This window comes from Pinus tabuliformis, chromosome 8 (assembly GCF_031772625.1).
Source record: "Pinus tabuliformis cultivar Carrire ecotype Pingquan chromosome 8, CPIR1, whole genome shotgun sequence".
Classification (NCBI taxonomy): Eukaryota; Viridiplantae; Streptophyta; class Pinopsida; order Pinales; family Pinaceae; genus Pinus; species Pinus tabuliformis.
Window position 1 is genome coordinate 829867685 of NC_142294.1, and position 14705 is coordinate 829882389.

The following is a 14705-nucleotide window of genomic DNA, read 5'->3' on the forward strand; positions in this document are numbered from 1 at the left end:
GAAGCATGTATAGTTCTTGGTCATCCTAAGTTAGAAAAACAGTTTCTTCTTCATTTAACCCCATTAAGTTGATTTGGATGTCTAGCTTAGGGTCTTCTTGATGGGAGGTTTCAGCATAATTCTCTTGGAAAGGTGGCCTAATGTTCTGATCATGCCCATTTTTACCAGTGTTTTGGTTCTAGTTCTTCCTAAAATTTGGATTCCTTACTGGAGGTGCCTGTTGGCTATCCTAGTGAGGTTTTCTTTCAATTTTTTCTATTATGTCCATCAATTTTTCCATTCCTTTTGCTAGAGCATCCATTTTTTGATCAAAGGGTGTAGTTTCATCTTTTAGGGGTGTTCTTCTCTCATTTCTAGCCCTAGCTCTTTTAGATAGTAGATTAGCTTCTACGCTGACTGCAACACTTTGCATATCTTCTAGTGTAGGGGGATTCCTTTCTCTAAGTTGAAAAGCCATATCTGTGTCAAATCCGTCTGGAAACTTAATCAGGGCTAAACCAGGTGGAGGTCTAAGGTCAAGTGGTATTGCATTATACACATTGTTAAACCTAGTGCAGTAGTCCTAAACAGTTTCATTTGGTCCCCTCTTAAGGTTTTCATATTTAGAAAGAATTTGAAGAGGGTTCTTTTTCTTCTCCCACCTATGTAAAAATTGTTGGTAAAAAAGTTCTAAACTATATATACTATTAGGAGGCAAAGATCTAAACCATGTTCTCACTTCTCCAACTAGAGTTTGGGCAAAAATTCTCATTTGTACATCTCCTATGTCAATCTCATGCAGCTCGAAATAATCTGTCATTTTCTTTGTGTGCTGTTGAGGAGTGTAAGTTCCAGTGCCATCAAATAAGGTAATTTTACTCTGATAATTTGCTGGTAAGACACCCTGAGGTGCAGGCATGTTAAGAGGGGCATATCTAAGTGCCATAGCTCTAAGTTGGACAGGATTGAGAACTGGAGTTGGGGTAACCAGGGGATTTGGGACAACAAGGGGAGTTGGGATAATAGGGGTAGTGGGTATTTGAATGGTAATGATAGGTTGATGGGGGAGTGAAGGTATGAATGGTGCTGAAGGGCGATCTTCAGAAATGTGGGGAAATGATCGTGAGCTAAAATAAGTGGAAGCAGTTTCAGAAAGTTCAAGGATTCTATCAAAAGTCAAGGATGCCTGAGGGGAATTCAAAAGGTACTGATCAATTGTCAAGTTGGCTCATTGGACTTCAATTTCTCTTGTGAATTCTGGATCTAGGATTTTGTTCACAATTTCACTCTCAGACTTGGTTCTAATTAGAGAGAGGTCAAAATACTCGTCAAAAGGGATGTCGTCAATGAATAACCACTCAGCAGGGCATGAATTGGATCTAAAAACAGGTCTAGGGCTTACTGAACTTTCTTGTCTTCTGATTATTCTCGGAATAAGGTTGGGATTGTTAAATAAGGGGGGAGGATTTGGATCAGGATTGGCCTTGGTATCGTGAGTTCTCCTTGAAGCCAGATTTCGAGCTTTCTCTACTTCTTATCTTTTATGAGATTTTGAAATAACTTCTAACAAACCTTTTAATATGCTTAAATATAAATATTTGAATTTCTCAAAGGTTTATTAAGACTGGGGTTTTGAGTTCCCCAGTATGGTCGCCACTATGTTATCACTCATATTTTCCCTAGAAGTTATTGAAGAAGGATTGATCCGAGGTAACCAAAAACCTAATCTTTTAGACTCAGGTTCTAGCCAACCTAAGTCCAGAGAGGGTTCTCTCTTTATGATTTATCTTTGTTTTGGGTAGATTTCAGGCTATTTATTAGTGCTCAAGGTGTTTTGTTTTGATTGTGTGGTGGAATTAAGAAAACAGATGGGAAGAGCAGGTATTTCAAGCGATTGGGCTATGGAGTCAATCAAGAAGGGTTTAACTGGATCTGATCTATCACTGAGGTAAGAGTCCACTGGGCAGGCTAGCACAACAAAAATCAAATCTACAGGTTCAAATGGAGAAAAGGTTCTAACCAGGGCAAAGGGGAATGAAGAATCCTTAATTGGGATTAAGATGAAGAAAGGAAGGATGATTAGTAGCAAAGGGTAATGAAGAATCCTTTACTGTGGACCAAAGTGGGGGTAAACTATGGAAGTAAGGGAGCAATCAAGAATTCCCATACCAAGATAGTTTCGTAGAAAACATGTAGAAAGTAAACAGTTAAAACAGAGAGCACTTAAGCTAATTCTGTGATATTATTTCTTGTTTACTTTACATATTTTATAAGAGACACATATGAATATTCATAACATGAAGAGAAAACAATATTTAAACACGAAGAAATAATCAATATTTGTTCCAACTGTGCACAAGAATCCAGTGAAATTTCCTTAGCTTATTTCATATCCAGCAAAACCAAGCCAGTCTTGAGTACAATAGCTCCTTGGTTCAATATAAAATGTCTACAGAAATGTATTTTAATCCACACTAATTACTTCAATTTGTGAAGTATTTATACAAAAATTGATACAAAATATCTCATAACCATATGAGAATTATTCTAGGAAACAAAAAATATCTTCAACACGAAGATAGAGATAGATGGAGAACTATTTTCTAGCTATCCCTTTCATTGTGACTGTGTTGGCTGTTGTAACTCAGATTTGGATCTTTTAGTTGCTTTGTAGTTATGTGCTGGAATCACTTTCTATATTTTACCTACTAATACTCTTTACCCGTTCTGCTTTGACCCTGTATTACCGGTTTTACCTGGCAGCCATGTTTTACCATGTAGATTTACTGTGGTAACTTTATAGTAAATCTGTCAATTATGTCCACCATTCATTGTCAAGTAATTTCATCCTTATCATTTTCCTGTAAACCTCATCAGCTTCTATGTACTTAGCAAAATTTGGTTTGCTTGTGAACAAATGCTTGACTTCATGTTCTATGTACAACAGATTCTCAAGACCATCATATAACCCCTTTCCAGTGGGTAAAGATTTCATCCCTGAAGTACTAGCTTGGCTTCTAGCGAGCTTGTTTAACCTTTCATTGTAATCTTCCTGGGTCATCAGCTTGTCATTTATTACCATAGGACTGAGAAGTCCTTTTTCTCTTAAGATGCCATACTTTAGCATAAAGCTGTCAATGTCTGCTTAGATGCTCTGACATCTTTTCTCCAGATTAAGCATTAGGTTCCTTTCGGTGAGAACCTTTTTTATTTCTATGATTGTTGCTATTCGGTCTTCTATTTCCAGTTCATCAAGCTGATATCTATTTTTGCTGTTCAAAAATGTGATTAACTGATTAGCTTCTTCAGGTTCATTTCCAAATTCTTCCACTGTCTTGTGGACTGCTTCTGTAGCCATTTTGACTAATTCAGTTTGTTCAAAAATAATCTGAATAGAAGGTCAAACCTCATTGATGGAATCAATGATGTTGCCCCAAAGAATTTCTTTCATGTCTCCCAAAGTCTCTTGTAATGTTAAATTCTTTTCAAGGGCTTTTGTCTTTTCTACCATCTTTTGGTTCTTCTGAGCTACTTCTTTCTGTTGTATTTGTGCAAGTTTACAATTGGTTTCTAAACTTGACAGTTGTTCTCTGGATTTCTTAAGCTTAGTGGCCTAGATGCTTATTTCTTCCATGGCCTTGATCAATTCTGCAGTCTTTTCTGTTGGTGTCTCTGTGCTTGTTGATGTAGATGTGCCTATTGAAGTACCTGTTACTGGTAATGTTGTAGCTGGTGGAAGTGTAGGTGCCAAGGCAGCAGCCAATGTGGAGGGTGCTGCAGTGGAGACTGTAGGAATTACAGTCTGAGGAGTGGTGGCCAACTCACTCTGCTTAGACTGTATCAAGTTGTCTAGCTCCTTTTTAGTTTCTTTCAACTGATCATTAAGCTTTAGGACTAAGTCCATACACTCTTCCTCCTTCTGGTTGCCAACACTTCAGCTATCTGAGGATGATGTAGTGGAGGAATTTTAAGCTGCTTCTTCAGTGCAATTGTATCATCATTTTTCTTCTTGATGAGCTTCTTTGTAGCTTTTACATCTTTGGGATCATGTCCTAGCTCTATGACCAAGTCCTCCAAGGACTTTATTCTGGTGTCTTTAGCCTATGAAGAGGCATTTTTCAATTGGTATTGTGCTGATATGTTGTTCAATGAATTTTGGTGCTGGTGGACTGTGATTGCCTTGCTGGTCAATTTCGAGTAAACCATTTCACCATTCTGTTTAGGAAGCTCTATTTGATCAATCAGATGAATTTCTTTGGCCAAGACTTCAAAATTTGTTTTCAAATAATATGCCATTGATCTTGGTTGTTGTGTAGTTGGCTTTAAAAAACTCATCTGCATTTTACCTTCTTTAATGTCAAAGGCTGACATAGCCTTGTTTGATTTTTTGGAGCCATTTTCAGGTAATGAGCATAACTTTGGACTTTTAGCCTTTCATTCCTTGCTTTGATTTCCTTTTATTTTTCTTTAATATCTTGGCTCTGTCTAGAAGGAGCCCTGAAGGAGGATACTTCCATGTACTGTTGCCTTTCCAACATTTGAGCATGTGAGGTGGAAGGTTCTTGTGTCCCTCGTGAAAGAGTGGCATGTTTTCTTTCTTCTCCCACTGTTCCTGCTATTTCCTCAGTGTATTCTTGCTCTAAAAATGGGTTCAGCATTTGCCTCTTAACATAGGTCTACTAGAGGGGGTGGTCTCCTCTCTATCTCTTTTTAGGTTCCTCCCCTCATTCAGAGGAGTCTGTAAAATGGCAGGGTTGCTCATGATTTGTTCTAGTGGAGCAAGATCTTCTGAAATTCTAGGCTGTCCAGATTCCTCTGGTTGTTCTGTTCTCTCTGAATGCTTTGATGAATTTGGTTGCTTTGAAGGTTGCTGCTTTGATGGACTTGGTTGCTCTGAGGGGCTTGGTTGCTCTACTATGTGTTCACTGTGTATTTGTGATTGACTTGCTTCTGGCACCTGTAAAAACAAATCCTCATCAAGTCTTCTATCTAAATTAATCAAAACATTATTTTCAATAGTCTTTGTGCTATCCCGTTCTACCAGAGTATTTTCCACCCATTCAAGTTGATTTGCATACTTCTCAATTTCAAGGATTCTATGATGGATGTAAGGAGATAATTTATTCTTTTGTCTCCTATTACAAATGAAGTCTAAGGGGTCATAATTCCAAATTAAACTCTATTTTAGTTTCAACCTTTGGAGGATTTCATCAGCTTCCTTTCCTGCTTCCCTACTATTGCATATGAATAGGCCAAGTTGATCTTTTATACTAGATATAGCCTTCTTCTTGGCTTTCACAAAATGCACCTCATCTGAATTGATCATTTGTCTGTAGTACACTACAGAAAATAATCTCATAGGGAGGTACCTAGGCAGTTTGAAGGGAGCCATATCACATCCATAGATTCTGATTTCAGTGTTGTTTTGGTACAAGTACCAATCCTGCACTTTATACTACTTAGACAACTATAGGACCCTCCTGATGTCTGCATTGATTCTTGGGGGAGGGCATAGTTTTCACAGGATACACAAAGAGATCTATGAAGTCGGTATAAGAATACTGAGAGTCAAACTAATGGATTAATGAAGTCCAAAATATCACTGATCTAGGGTTGCCTTTGGTATCAAGCTTTTGGAGGGCAATTGGAAATATATCAGCTTGATAATACAATAATAAATGATATAGAACTGAGGAATACTTAAACACTCTTTCATTTTCTAATCTCGTGAATTGATCATGCATTTTGTCAGCAATAAACTTTGCATATTCAAACATGATGGATGGTGGTTGGCCAGGAGAGTAGATGGACATGAAGGATATTATGATTTCATCAACAAATTCACTTGTGGTGTAACCTAGCACACTGGATATCATGTCTATGATGTCTTAGCCGAGGTTGGAGAATATAGTCCATAGATAAGGGGGAGAGTCCTTTGGGGTGTATTGTTCTTCTCTGATGAAGGTCTGGTACAACCGAGCAAGTCTGATTAAGGAAAGGGTAGGGTATATGTTCAAAATATCTCCAACGGAAAGAGGAGTCAGACTTTGGGTTGGTTGTAATTGTAGCACTTCGTTAGTAGATTCAGCAGTGATGGTAAATAGAACAGACTGGTTAGGGGTTCTCACTGCCCTTTGGATGGGATCATAGCTCATGTGGCAGTAATGTACAATCTCTGGGAAGATATGAACTTTGGGGAACTAGTACTTGGGTAAACCTGATTCCAAAAGTCCAATGTAGTCTTTATGATTCAGGTACTGGTCTCTGTACTTGCAAAATAGTTTCAAAGGGGATTTTGAGACGGAGGTATCTTTAATCTGGAAATCTTTGTTTGCAAGTGGGAGGTGGTCTAAATCTCTGTGAGGAGTCATCATGGGAATGATATTCAATGCAATTGGGGCATCAATCCTTGGCTCTTGTGGATTCAAGGACGGGGGAAAAGGATTTATAGTGAATTCTAGGCTGAACTGGTATGTTTCAGGGTGTTTGAGAGTCACAAGGCAACTTATTTAACTAAATTAATTAGTATTTAAAGCGATTTAGTTCAGGCTTAGCAAGAAAACAAGGTTTGTTGGTGAAAATTGGGGTAAATACCTAGTTTCGTCTGTTTAACGGAGTAATGGTGATCATGCACTATTTGCAGGAAGTGCACGGGTTTGCAAGGTGGTCTGGAGTTCAACAGCTTTGGTAAGTTGGCGGTTGATAGCAGGTTGATAGTTGAACGTACTTTGTGCTTTACATGGAAGTCGGAATGTTTTTTTCACGATAAAATGAAAAAATATAAGTTTTTTTTTGGTTTTATGTGTAAAGTCAATGACCTTGGCGGGTACATTGGGGAAAAGGAAAGTTGGTGCCAATCGAGGGATGTGATGTTTTGGCGTGTAGTGGAGGTGGTAAGCGGAATCCATCGCACCACTTTTGGGAAAAAGTGGTTTTGGGCGAAGGCCGCCCGATGCCATTCATCGGGCGACATGTAGCGGCAGAGTGAATAGTGAAACCTCTCACATCGGGCATTTAAAGGTCGACCTTCAGGGGCTGCTCGATATGAGTGTCGGCCGTTGGATTTGAAGGAGTTAGATCGCACAGTGATTGGGCGATGATTTGATCGGAGGTTTAATGGAGGGGACCGACGAGGTTTTAGTGAGCGGAAAGGTTAATTAACTGCAGATTAGGGAGGCTTAATTGTTGGACACCTAATCCTCAATGGGTTAGTGTGGAAGTCGAATGGACAAAAGCAGTCCAAGAGACCTTGGGATCTGAAACCCAAGAGTCACATAATGTACTATAAATGTATATCTCATGTTAATAAAAAAATATGTATTGCATGTTTTATCTTTCATATCTCTTGTGCTGTCCATGTGTGTTTAACATGGTATCGGAGCCAAGTTCCCTGACCATGAAGTTCTCTTCTACCATGAAATTCCCTGCCAACCCTGACATTTACTAAGCTTTGTCGATTCTCTGTCTCCTTGAATAGTGATGGTCTCTGTTGCATGCAGCGCTGCCCTATCTGATTATCATAACTGAGCGTTCTATTCCTCATTGTACACCTGTCCGTAAGAATCTTAATGCTCCACTAATTGGGTGTAACTTCTTTGGCCTGAATTGCATGTGTTAGGAGGTAGAAAACTTGCAGGATCTGCCCATAATATAAAATCTGGACATTGTGGATTACTTGTTCACGGCCTGCTCGACATACCCATCATTATCTTCATTCTGGATTTTGTTTTCCAAACTTGCAACCTGCAAACACTCACCCAATAACAACTCTCTGCGGTCATTGTCTACGCTCAATCCTTCTGCAACCTTATAAATAACGCCTATTTTTTCCTACTGTTTGTCAGGCCTGTAAATAACGTCTCTGCCCACCATTGCTGGCTACCAAATGCACTTGACAGTTCATAACAATTTTTACAGTGAAACGCTTGTAGAAGACAACGTTCGTTTTTTATCATTGACCTGTCTGAGGGCGCTATTGTATTCTGCATTGAACGTTACTTCTTTTGATGTCGACTGTCCTCTAGCTTCTCTGTCATTGTGAAATTACCTATTTTATGAGCTTTGCTTTGTCCAGAAATCCTCAGGATTGTAGAGAGATTGTGGATTTGTCTGTTGTCGGACAACTTCATTTTCTGTTGTTATGATCGTTTGCTTCTGGCCGTCCAAGCTCCATTAGATCAGGTGGCTGATATCGAGCGGACGATTGACATTGCCAATGGCGTAATGTCGGATTTTATGAGTCCTTTTTCATAAACAGAGAACTCTGAGTTGCCCACGATAACAACATGTTGGCTGCCACGGAACCAACGGCCAGGTAGAAGGTGAAAAGCGTGGGCAAGCACTAAGAAAAATTAGGATCCGTTTTAATTTGGAAGCCAAAAGAGGTGATGATTTGCGTTTGTTGAATGGAGACTTTCGAGCTTTGGAATTTGAATCAACCACATTTTCAGAGGTATGGGAGAATCGAACTCATTTCCTGAGCATTGTTTCACTTCTAGTACTCGTTAAAATATCGACGATTTGAACAAACGGAATAAGCGTAGAACCTATTGAAACCGGTTGGAGCGGTGAACCCGACGTGAACCCGAATGTGTGCAGAGCTCGTCACACCTTCCTACGCCTGTGCATAACCATTGAATACGTAGTTGGATTGAATTCTTGCTCTGGTGGCCCGTTGAATCGACTCAGAAGCATGGAGGGCGCTGCTGGACCTTACCATGGCCGACGGAGATAGTGTTACTAAAATCATTTCTGTTATATCTTGGTTCTCTGGATGGCTGTGTGCGATTGTTCCTCCTTGATGTCTCTCATATAACTGAAGCAAAGAAATGGTTGTGATGTTGTGAATGGTACTGCTGTGAGAGGTATCCCAATTTGAACGTTGTTATTAATTATATGATGTTGAAGCATGTATGCTTCTACAACTGTACTCTATAATTGTACGATACAGTGAGATAATTGTTGTTGCTTTTAACAGAGGTCTTTCTTAAGGTCTTATGTGAGTTTCAGTGCAGATGCAGGAACTGTGAACATGGTGCAAGTCAAGACTTTCATTTCTAAAATATAGACAGTAATGTTGGTATAGACAGGAAGTAATGTTAATCCCTTTTATGAAGACCGAATGGCATTTTTAAGTGGTGAACCTTGAGCGCCAGATAGAATTGCATGACCACCTGCTTTGTCTTGGAGCACATGGAAAGTCAAGTTCCATTGGTGCGTGAGATTTGTCCAGATTCCAGCTGCCCATATATTTGGAATTGTGCTTCTAGAGTAATCATCAACCTTCATAGAACCTAAATTATCACTCAACACCAACTGCATCAAGGTTGAGCCTATTTGTGTTGGCCTTTGAACTACATTGAAGAAAATGACAAGGTGTTGATCGTTGAATTTGGGCGAAAGGGGCATGCCGTGAGAGATATTCTTGGAGGGAGGTTTAAAGTTGTTAAGGTATCTGGTGTATCCTTGTTAGCATTATTCAAGGAGAAAGCGGAGAAGGCGAAGAGGTTGAGTGGGAGCTGGGAGATTATTTGATTGATTTAAGCCATCTAATGCAGTGGATTCAGGGAATTTCTATTTCTGTGTTGAACCTTGGGTGTAAAATTGATAAAATACATTGTATTTCTTGAATAGATATCTGTGTAAAGCTTGCATCCTTGCTGATATATATTTCTGAGTGGAAAAGCAAGTATTTTATTTGTTGTAGCGTTTGAGTTTCATTGTTTGGGAATGCACAATATACTTTCCTTGTATACAACCAACCATCGTTGTGTGTGGATTTGGAGAATAAGTAGAGTTAAAATCTAGCTTTTGATTCATTCCTCAAGGAATAATCTCATTTGATTGTTGTAGTTTTCTGAGAGAACAAACTTTGAGAATACCTTGTAGTGACATTGGTTCATAGTTGGCTTAAAGTGTAAGTTTAACATTGGAGAAAATGGCCAGAATCAATGAAGTATTAGAGTTCCTCAGAACTCTGATGTTGTCTACTACTCATGATACATTAAAAGTCAGCAAAGTTTCTCTCACAGACATTCAGGTCTGTCTACAAAATGCACAGGAAAAGATCGATTTTTTGTAGCTTGAATCTCAGCTACAGCAAGAAGAATTAAAACAGAGGAGTCATTCTGAACATGTTTCTGTTCAGAACATTAAGACTGCAACCCATCAGAAGCAAGTTAATATTGTTGAAGTTGATCTAGAATTAGTACCCAATAAAGCAGCAGTTGTACATGCATATGCAGAAACTCAGTCTGCACTTCCCAAGCCCATCATCAGACCTTGGGAATAGCTTGTCCACAACAAGCACAGAAATGGTCTTGGATATGACAAGGACTTGTCCTTTCATGTTCCAGACTACTCAAAGCCCATTCAGTTTCAGAGTGCTGGATTCATTCATGACAGTTCACCTGCTTCTCATGACAGTTCAGCTTCAGCTGTTCCAGAATCTGCCCCTCTTCCACAACAACAACAACAGATTGTGAATTTCCAACACTATGACCGAGTTGGCCATCTGAAAGATCACTGTTTTGATCTTCATACATGTAAGCACTATCATAAAACTAGCCATTCTTCACACAGATGCTTCAGAAACAAACGTCCTGCAAGAACAAAGATTCATCTTGGATGGATCGCTTCTTGGCAATGGGCATCAACAACCAAGAAGATATTCCAAACACATGTTAGAACTTGTTCCAGAATATTGAACAGTCTTGCAGTTGAGTTTTCTCCATCATCTCACCTTGTATCTGACAGGGGGGAAAATGATGGTTGTAGAGACAAAGATGACAGGAGGGAAAATGATGGTTGTCACATCAAGCGAGCCTGAGCCACAACCTGCCACACAGTTTCAGGGTTGTAGCTAGAGACAAAGATGCCCCTCAACATGCCTTCAGTTGGCAATCTGGGACACTTCCTCTAGCAGAAGACTTCAGCTTCTTGCCAGTTTTGGAAGCATTCCAGGAACACAATTGAGAACACTTCATCTAGCAGAAGACTCCATCTTCTTGCCAGCTTTGGAAGAGTTCCAGGAATTGCATTAAGCATTCCAGAGTTGTTGGTCATCCTTAAACCATCACAGGTTGAGACTTCCCTTTTCAGGTTGAAGTTTTACCTTTTATGCGGGGTGAGACCTCCCTTTTATGGTTGAAGGTTTCCCTCTTTAAAACAATAGGATCACTTCCTCTAGCAGAAAACTTCAGTTTCTTGCCAGTTTTGGAAGAGTTCCGGGAACTGCACTAAGCGTTCCAGTGTTGGTGGTCATCCTTAAAGCACTACCCTTTATACCAACATTTCATAGAGCACATTCAGCCTAGTGCTGCCATGCATTTTTTGCACATTTTGTATTACAGCTCTCTTCTTGGACTCATACATAACCCTTCGGATTAAGGGGGGGAATGTTGGACACCTAATCCTCAATGGGTTAGTGTGGAAGTCGAATGGACAAAAGCAGTCCAAGAGACCTTGGGATCTGAAACCCAAGAGTCACATAATGTACTATAAATGTATATCTCATGTTAATAAAAAAATATGTATTGCATGTTTTATCTTTCATATCTCCTGTGCTATCCATGTGTGTTTAACATTAATGACAACGGGGATGATTTGATTGGCGGGGACAGATTTAATTAATCACTGATTGACTAATTACTCTTTTTATTCGGCAGAGGGTTATGGTTCTTAATTATTCACTGATCGACTAATTAATCCATTTAATTAATTTATTAATAAGGCTTATGTTTCAAACCTCGGGGGCAGGATATTTATGATATGGGATTTAATAAAATATACGGGGAATGGTTTATTTTTGGGAGTTAATAACTATAATTAAGATTAAAGGTTAATATGAAATGAAAGTGGAAAAGTGATTTTTGCACTAAGTATAATGTGTTTGACATTTATTTGCTTTTTGTGGGTTTTTGTGGAACAAGGGGTTTTGTATAGGGGTAATAACTTTCCCTAGGTAAATGGTGATTTCACCTTAGGAAAAGGGATTTTTCAAATGAAATGAATGAATTATGGAGGGGTGAATATTGGTAAGGGGGCTTTAGTATTTAGATCCTATAAGTTATTGGGCCAAGGGTCCGGTCCCTCCAGAAGTCAGAGAAATGCTCTGAGCCCCTTTAACTTAAGGTTTCAGGTACTTTTGACTTTTCTTATGGAAAATTAGTAAACTTTTAGGGTAAAGTGAATGGGGAAATTAATCACTTAACTTTGTAAATGTTCCATTTTCATCCATACTTTTAACAACTTGATGATGAAAGTAAATGATATGATTTTATCCAATCAATCACCATAATTCTGCAACCATCCAACTACTTACCCATCTACTCATCCTACCATTTTTTCTACTCTTTATTAGGGTGCACTTAAGTTGGAAAAACCTTATCAAAACTTTTTCTTTTCTTTTACAATAGAAATCTATCTAAGTCTATCCTTATTACATCAATTAAACAGTTGAGCTCCTTTTATTTACTCTACCTATCTACTTATCTGCCAAGATTACACTGTTTGGTTAGATCTTTATTCTCTATCTCTAAGCATGAAATTCAAAACATGGAATAACCAAGATTAAACTGTTTGGTTACCATGGATTGTGGCATAAATAACAAGTTGCACACAATCATTATTATGCATAAAAATTAAATGGTAGTGGCATTTGGATTTGCACACTTTCATGGTCTATTTCTTTCTTGGGGTTCATTTTTCATCTTTTTTACCTTTTTCATTCTTTTTGTCCTTTGATTTTTTCTTTTATAACATACCTCTTTACATTTTTTTAATTTTTTTGATTTTTTGAATATGGAAAACATTTGAGAAAGCAAAGGTATGTACATATTACAGGTTTAAACTCAGCCATTCATAAATTATGACTCCTATTGGTATAGGAACCTAACAAATGGGACACCTTTGTTGGTGAGGGGTTTTTCTTTTTCCTATGGTAGACTTTGTTACAGTGGGAGATCTATGAGATCGATTCTTGCAGTGAAAGGAGATGGTGAATAGTGGAAAGATAGAGATGGAGAAATTCAATAGATAGAGTTTTGAGATGTGAAATATCAAGATGGAGGATCTGTTGGTGGATAAAGATCAATGGATCACGATATATCCAAGTACTAAACCAATGACAATGTCAATGGAAGACTGTGTGAATTTGGATCGAAAGGAAAAGAACAATACAGTTGTGTATCTCTGATTCAATATTGTTGAATGTTTAAGGAGAAGCTACATTAAAGGATTTATGGGACAAGTTAGGGACTTTGTATCAATCTAAGTCTCTAGTGAACAAATTGTTCCTACGAAAAAAGTTGTATAACTTGAGAATGAAGGATGGAGACTCAGTGGCAGAGCATTTGAATTCCTTTAATACTGTGGTAATCTAGTTGTTATCTATTGATATTAAAATTTCAGACGAAGATAAGTGTATCATTGTATTGTGTTCTCTACCATATTTGTGGGATAATTTAGTTGTTGCTATAGTTAGCAATATAACTACCTTGAAGTTTGATGAAATAGTCTCATCCTTGTTGTCAAAGGAGACGAGACATAAAAATTTGGAGAGCCAGAATGGAGATGCCTTGTCTATGAGAGGACGGTCCTAGAAAAAAAATAGAATAAGTCCTCAAGTGGGGGATCTAAATCTAGAGGGAGATCAAAATCTCGAAGAGAACTTGTAAAGGTATGCTGGAAATGTGGAAAAGAAGGGCACTACAAAAGGGATTGTAAATATAAACTCCTCAGAAAGGAAAGAGATCTGATTATGATCCTACTACAAAGGTGAAAACCACCTCAAATGAAAGTGGGGATGTGTACTTTGCTTCTTCTTCTTCAAGTACACGTAGATCATGAGGCATGGTTGATTGAATCTGGTGCATCCTTTCACTTCACTCCCCATAGGGAGTGGTTATGTGAGTATGATAAATATGATGGTGGTGATCTCTTCCTAGGGGATGACAGGAAGGAAATAATCATGGGGTGTGGAAAATTCAAGCTAAATTTGTAAGGTGGAAGGATTGGAACACTTCCTGGTGTTCTGCATATTCCTGCATTGGCCATAAATCTGATTTGTGTAAGCAAGATGGATGATGCAGGTGTAAAAACAATGTTCGTGAAAGAGACTTGCAAGATAGTTCAGGGAGCACTAGTATTGATGCAGGGAGTTTGGATTAGAACTCTGTACAAGTTTTTGGGTAGCATTGTTATTGATGGGTACAACAGTTTTGTGGTTCCTGAAAGTGGAGCTGAAAATCTAGTGGTCTATGGAGAAAAGGCCATGCTATGGCATCAAAGGCTTGGACATATTGGATAGAAGGGCCTTCAAATACTTCATGGTAATGGTATAATATAAGGTATGTCTAATTTCTCTCTGGATTTCAATTTCTGTTAACATTGTGTATATGGAAAACAAAATTGGGTGACTTTCCCCTCTAGTGCTAAGAGGGAAAAGGGGATATTAGAGCTTGTGCACAATGATGTGCTTGGACCTGTTTTGGTTCCATCTCTAGGTAAATTTGTGTACTATGTCTCATTTATAGATGACTTCTTGAGGAATAAATGGATATATTTCCTTAGGAAGAAATATGAAGTCTTTGACAAGTTTATAGAATTTAAGGCTCTAGTGGAAAATTACACAAAGAAGAAGATTAAGGTGTTGAGGACAAATAATGGTGGAGAGTTTTGCAAGAAGAAATTTGAATATTTCTGTAAGAACTGTGGTATAACAAAAT